Here is a 6,244-nt window from a genome sequence, read left to right on the forward strand (position 1 = left end):
GGTTTTGAAGGTAGGTGTATTATCCCCATTTACAGATGAGGAGACAAATACCATACATGGTGCACTAAGATAACAGATGGGTGAAATTACATTTTCAAGACAGTATATAAAACCCGAAAGAAGTGAAACTCTTAGGATATATAGATCTCTCTTACAAAACCCACCAGAATGGCTACAATGAAAAAGACTGAAAGTATCAAGTATTGTCAGGGATAAGGAGCCACTGGAATTTTCAGACACCACTGGTAGGAGTGTAAATTGGTACAAACATTTTGGAAGATGTTTGGCAGTTGTCCATTAAAGCTAAACCTGCAAAAATCCCAATGATGCAACAATTCCACTCCCAACTGCACTGAGTGCTTATATCCATCAAAAGGCATGTTCAAGAACGTTTATAGATGCTTTATTCATGTGTAATAGCCCCAAACTGGAAACAACCCAAATGTCCAGCAACAAGAAAAAGGGTGAATAAATTGTGGTATAGGCACATGGTGGAATATTATGCAGCAATGAAAAAGAATGAGCTAATGCTGCAGACAACAACACAGATGGGTCTCACGGATAATATTCAGTGCAAAAAGTACGTACCATTTAATTCCATTTTCATGAAGTTTCGGGACAGGAAAACTAATCTAAGGTGATAGAAGTCAAAATAGTGGCTACCTTAAGAGGTTACTGACTTAGGGGGACACAGGGAATCTTTGTGAGGGCTGGAAATGTTCTAAATCTTGATCTGGGCAATGGTTACACCAGTGTAAACATGTGTAAAAACGAATCAAGTTCCACACTAAAGATCTGTGCACTTTACTTTTTGAAAGTTATATCTCAATTCAAACAAAGCGAAACAAAGAGCTCCTGCCTATCAGTAAGGAAAAGCTAGGAAACACAAAGTTTGACAGGCAAAGAATACAAATTGGTAATTCACAGAAAGAGAAGAGCTAACAGGTATTTCAAAAGATGCTCAATCTTATTAGTAATAAGATGAATATGCATTGAAACATGATATCACTTGACACCCATCAGAAGGGAAAAGATTAGCAAAGTGGACAGGTACTCAGCGTTGGCCGGGATGTGGGGAGGTGGGGGCCGGAGCACTGCTGGAGGGCAGGCAGGTAACTGGCTCAGGCAGTGTGGAAGCAGTGAAGCCAGCAACCCTGGGTGATAAGAAGTAAGTGCATACCTTGGGACCCGGAGATCCAACTCAGTGCTTGTGCAGATTGGCAAGGGGACTGGAAGGATGACATGTTCACCATGACATTATTTATGGGAGTGCTGCGTTGGGCGCAACCTTGGTGTTCATCAAAGGGAGGGATAAGTAAGGTGGTGGGGACACACTATGAATGTTGCACAGTAGTTAGAAGCAGCAAACTTCTAACTGCAGAGTAGGCATAATGGAGCTCAAAAAATAAGATCAAGTGAAACAAGAAACAACTAGATTTACAGTATAGTACTATATACATAAGTTAACTCCCCCCCACCGCACACATGACAGCTCTGAGCATTTTATGAGGATATGTTCATAGTTAAGGGCATACGTTGAATATCAGAGTGGGTGCTTAAGGGACAGTGAGAGTAAAGATCGGGACTGAAGGAGCAAAATAAAATAAAATATGACCCAGCCATTCTACTTCGAGAGAGAAATGAAAGTATATGTCGAGGCTTCCCTGGTGGCGCAGTAGTTGGGAGTCCGCCTGCTGATGCAGGGGACACGGGTTCGTGCCCCGGTCTGGGAGGATCCCGCGTGCCGCGGAGTGGCTGGGCCCATGGGCCATGGCCGCTGAGCCTGCGCGTCGGGAGCCTGTGCTCCGCGGCGGGAGAGGCCGCAGCAGTGAGAGGCCCACGTACCGCAAAAAAAAAAAAAAAAAAGAAAGTATATGTCCACACAAAGTTTTCTATATACATGTTCACAGAAGCTTTATTTGTAATAGCCAAAAACTGGGAACAACTCCAATGTACATCAACAGATAAATGGACGAACAAATTGTACTACAACCATATAGTAGAACGCTACTCAACAATTAAAGAGGAAAAACCATTGATACACACAACAATATGGATGATGTGCAAAATAATTATGCTGAATGACAAAATCCAGACAGTATGATTCCATTTATATACATTTCTAGAAAACACAAGCTAGTCTATAATGACAGAAAGCAGATGAGTCGTTGCCCCCAGAGTTGGGGATAGGAGGAGGGGAGAGGAGGGAGGGAGAGATTACCAAAGGGCACGGAGAAACTTGTGGCTTGTGGGGGTGATGAATTTGTTCATTACCTGGATCACAGTGATGGTTCTTCGGGTGCGTGAACATGCCAAAACTCATCAAACTGCACACTTTAAATATTATTCTATGTCAATTAAAGCTATAAAAAAGAAATAAAATAAGAAGGGGCCTTGCATTAACTAATGGTGATCATATACCTTGAGCTAAAGGATGGAATTAACCCAGCTCTCTGTGCTTGAAATTAAAAACTAAAAACAACAACAACAACAGCAACAAAAATACAAACAAAGCAAAAAATAGAGCTTAGATGGTTAAATTATTTGCCCAGGCCTCACAGCTGGGATGCTGACTCCTAGACTATAGCCATTATACTCTGTGGCTCAGGGCTTGTACTAGTATGAGGTGCTGTACAGGCACCACACTCACCCAACCTTTAGGGGTCACCTCTGGGAAAGGAACCGGGCACTCAGAGATGGGGTGCATGGCCCTGACCTCTAGGCCCTCCCCATCCAGTTGGGGAGAGAGACTCTTAGACAGATGGTCACAATGCTGGGTAAAGTCAGGGAAGGCTTCCTGTAGGAGGTGATGCTTGCGTTCCAATAAGCGCTTGGCCCAGAGTAAACACTCACTGAATGTTATCTATTTATTTTTACTATTCCCCATGATTTTAGAGAGAGGAGAGTGGAAAGGAAGATGGCATTCCAGACAGAGGGAAGTGCACCATCCAAGGCAGGTGAACATGTTGGGGAGTCACAGATGATTTGCTTTAGCTGTGACTGGGGAGTGGGGCAAAGTACCGGAGAAGTCTTTTCAGGGCTGGTTGACATCCCCCTGAAAGTGAGCCTCCCATAGGACATGCGGGCATGGGATAGTTCAGGGCCTCGTGTGATGGAGGGGTCAGAGAACACTGGGTGGCTCCCCCAACTATGTAGTTTGGCCTGGATCTTTGCATGGTTGACCAGGAATCTCAAGGGCAACCTTGGTAGCTGCCCCCCTCCTCAGCCCTGTGCAATCTAATCTGCGGGCGGCTTTAATCCATCAAGAAGGGGTGTCCTCACTGAGTCTCTTGCCTGCCTGACACATAGTAGGAAATCAACAAATGTTAGGTCCCGCTCCTGCCTCCTTCCTTTCCCTGGATGCTTGCAGACTGTGCCCAATACCTACCCTTGGGGCCACTGTCCGTACAAGACCTTGACAGAAAGTGGGCAGGCAGGCCTGGGCTGGGCCAGGTGGACCCTGAGTCTAGAAAGGGTCAGGCAAAGGCTATAGGGACCAGTAGGCTGTCGGCCGGGTGGAGAGAGGGGGCTGTTACTGATTCTCTGCCATGAAAAAGCCCCATTGTGGGGTCTTTGGGGGAGAATATATTTATTTTGTTTCCTGAGCTGTGTGAACAGTGCACTGTGCTGCCTGGGTTGAGAGGGCTCTGTGTGGCTAGGGAGGGATTACATCCCCCTCTTGGGTGGTGTGTTATGAAAAGGCCTCATTCAGCCAGGCCCGGCTGCCCACCGGCAGCCCAGGCTCCTGCGCTGTCCCTGGGGGCAGCCTGGTGTCCCTCCCTCTCTCCCTGAGGTGCAGGCTTGGGGCTGCGTGTGGATGTGAGTGTGACAGGCAGCCAGTATAGGCCCAGTCCCTGAGGGGCTGCGGCTCACCTTCAGGTAGAGTCTGTCAACTGCACACCTCAGGATGGAGCTGGCTGAGGGACTGGGGCTCAGACACAAGAGGCGTTTGGTCCGTGTCTCGACCTCAGATGTTACTTACCTTTGAGGGAGGTTTCACATCCCGTCAGAGATTTGCTGAAGGAGACCTTCACCGTACAACTTTAAATCCATGTTCATTGCTGGGCCATGTTGCCAAGGGGGCCTCTGAATGTTTGTATAATTTCTATGACTATTTTGTGAATAGCACGATTATGTCGCATTATGTTTGGGGTGTGTGTGTGTGTGTGTGTGTGTGTGTGTGTGTGTGTAAAGAGTGTTAATTTGTTCACAGGAAATGTTTTTAACACAACTCAATTTTTGTAACCCTGTTTGGCATTTCTTTATTTTTCAGTACCCTGGGAGCCTCAGTCCCTGGAAGTGGATGTGGATAGTCTGAATCTCTGAGGGCCCTTGGCAAAGACAGCGTGCATCCCGAGCACGTCTGGACATGAGGGGTGAGGTGAGCAGGCAGGGTGCCTGAGTCCCCGGCAACCATGGGAGCCGTGGGTGGAAGGGCTGCCTCTTGGCCAGCCAGCCCCGTGAGTAGGCAGAGAGGGCAGGAAGGGGGTCCTTCTGTGAAATTGGCTGACTCCCCAGGTGATCAGGGCCCTGGTGGGGAACATGAAGTTCAAGTCCTTGCGGGGCCGTTCCCTGCCTCTCCCGCTGTGCTGGGCTCCCAGGCCGAGCATGGGTCACCCCTCACTGGACGTGCTCCCACCCCGCTCAGACCCACACCCCATTTCTCTACTGCCTTTCTGGGCTCACACCATCCACTTGCCTCCACTACAGAACTCTTTTTACTCAAAGTTTAAGGGGCAGAATCCAGAACCCCCAAATGCCGTGGGGTCTTATCTCAGTGACAGGGTAGCTCGCTGTCACTATCCTGCCTACTGGACTGGCCCTCTGCCTTCTAGCTCCAGCTCTGTCTGTGCCTCACTGAGTGACCTTGGAAAGTCACTGAGCCTTGGTCTTCCCATCTGCACAAGGGGGAATTGCATTGGTTGGTCGCTGAGGGCCCTTGAAGCTCCAATTTCCTGTGAGTCTAGAAATCTGGATGCAGGTATCTGTGGTCAGACTGAAAATATCTTTACATGGGTACCTGGGACGTCATGCCTGGATCGTAGCCACTCTGTGTGCCCCAACACTGCCCCAAAGTGGGTCTCTCCTGGACATTTGCATCTATACTCTTGGGGAGGTTAAAGATGTTTGAATAACATACAGCCCCCTTCATCCCTCCCCCTCTTTGCAAACAATCATAGAGGAGGGCTTGATACTGGCATTTGGAGCAGAAGTGGGTGGTGGGGAAATGAGGCTAAGGAGGGAAGGAGTTGGGAGTGGTCTGCACTAGAGGGGTCACTGCTGAACTCTGGGGAGCCCTGAGCTCCCAGCTGCCTATTCTAAAATAAGGTCTGATTTCAGGTTATGGCCCATTGTGCCATTGGAGAGGCTCCCCTCCCAGAGGAGTAAGAGGGCCATTTGCTCTCCAGGAAGACTTCCTGATGGAGAGGCATCTTGGTGTGCCAGGGTGGCCCTGCATGTGCTCTTGGCCTTGGATTTGTACTCAAGGGTGAAAAGAAGGTGAGTGGAGCATCTGACTGGGCATAGCTTAAATACCTGGGGGATGCATATACCAGCAACTCTGGCTGAGATGTGACGTTACTCCGAGCTTGCAGGACAGGGATCCGGCTTCCCTGAAACATGACCTAGTCATCCCAGAGTAAGCTGGGATGTTCTCAAAGGATGAAAGATGAATTCATGGATAGATGGATAGATAAAATTAAACTGATTTGAGAGAAGAATATCTAATGACTTTCTGTAGGTGATTGTCTTATTTAACAGGAGAGGAAAACTAAATTTTATCTCAACGTTTTGAGCCTGATGAACTAAAAGAATGAGTCTGGAAGGGAGGGCTGCTGGTTAGGGTGGTGGAAAGGAGATGGATGTTTGGCATGGAGTATAGTGGGGATCAGGCAAGGATGGCTTGATTTGAGACCTGTTGAGTTTGAAGCAACAGAAGGAGAGCCAAGTGGAACAAGGGATACTTGTCAAGGTGGGGATGTAGATTTGGAAGCTTCATATATAGAGATGATAGCAGAGGTACTATGAATGAGTCAGTCCTCAAAGGAGAGACATTATGGCAAAATATGAAGAATGAGGAACCTTAGGAAGCTTGAATTAATATTGTTTGGTTTATAAATGGGCAAACTGGGCTCCAGAATTTGTCATTCATTCACCTGGCCATCCATCCATCCATCCCACTCAACAAATGTATTTATTCTGAAGCTATAACGTACAAGGTAATATATCTGAAAATGTTCATGGG

The sequence above is a fragment of the Stenella coeruleoalba genome, assembly GCF_951394435.1.
Source record: "Stenella coeruleoalba genome assembly, chromosome: 2".
Classification (NCBI taxonomy): domain Eukaryota; kingdom Metazoa; phylum Chordata; class Mammalia; order Artiodactyla; family Delphinidae; genus Stenella; species Stenella coeruleoalba.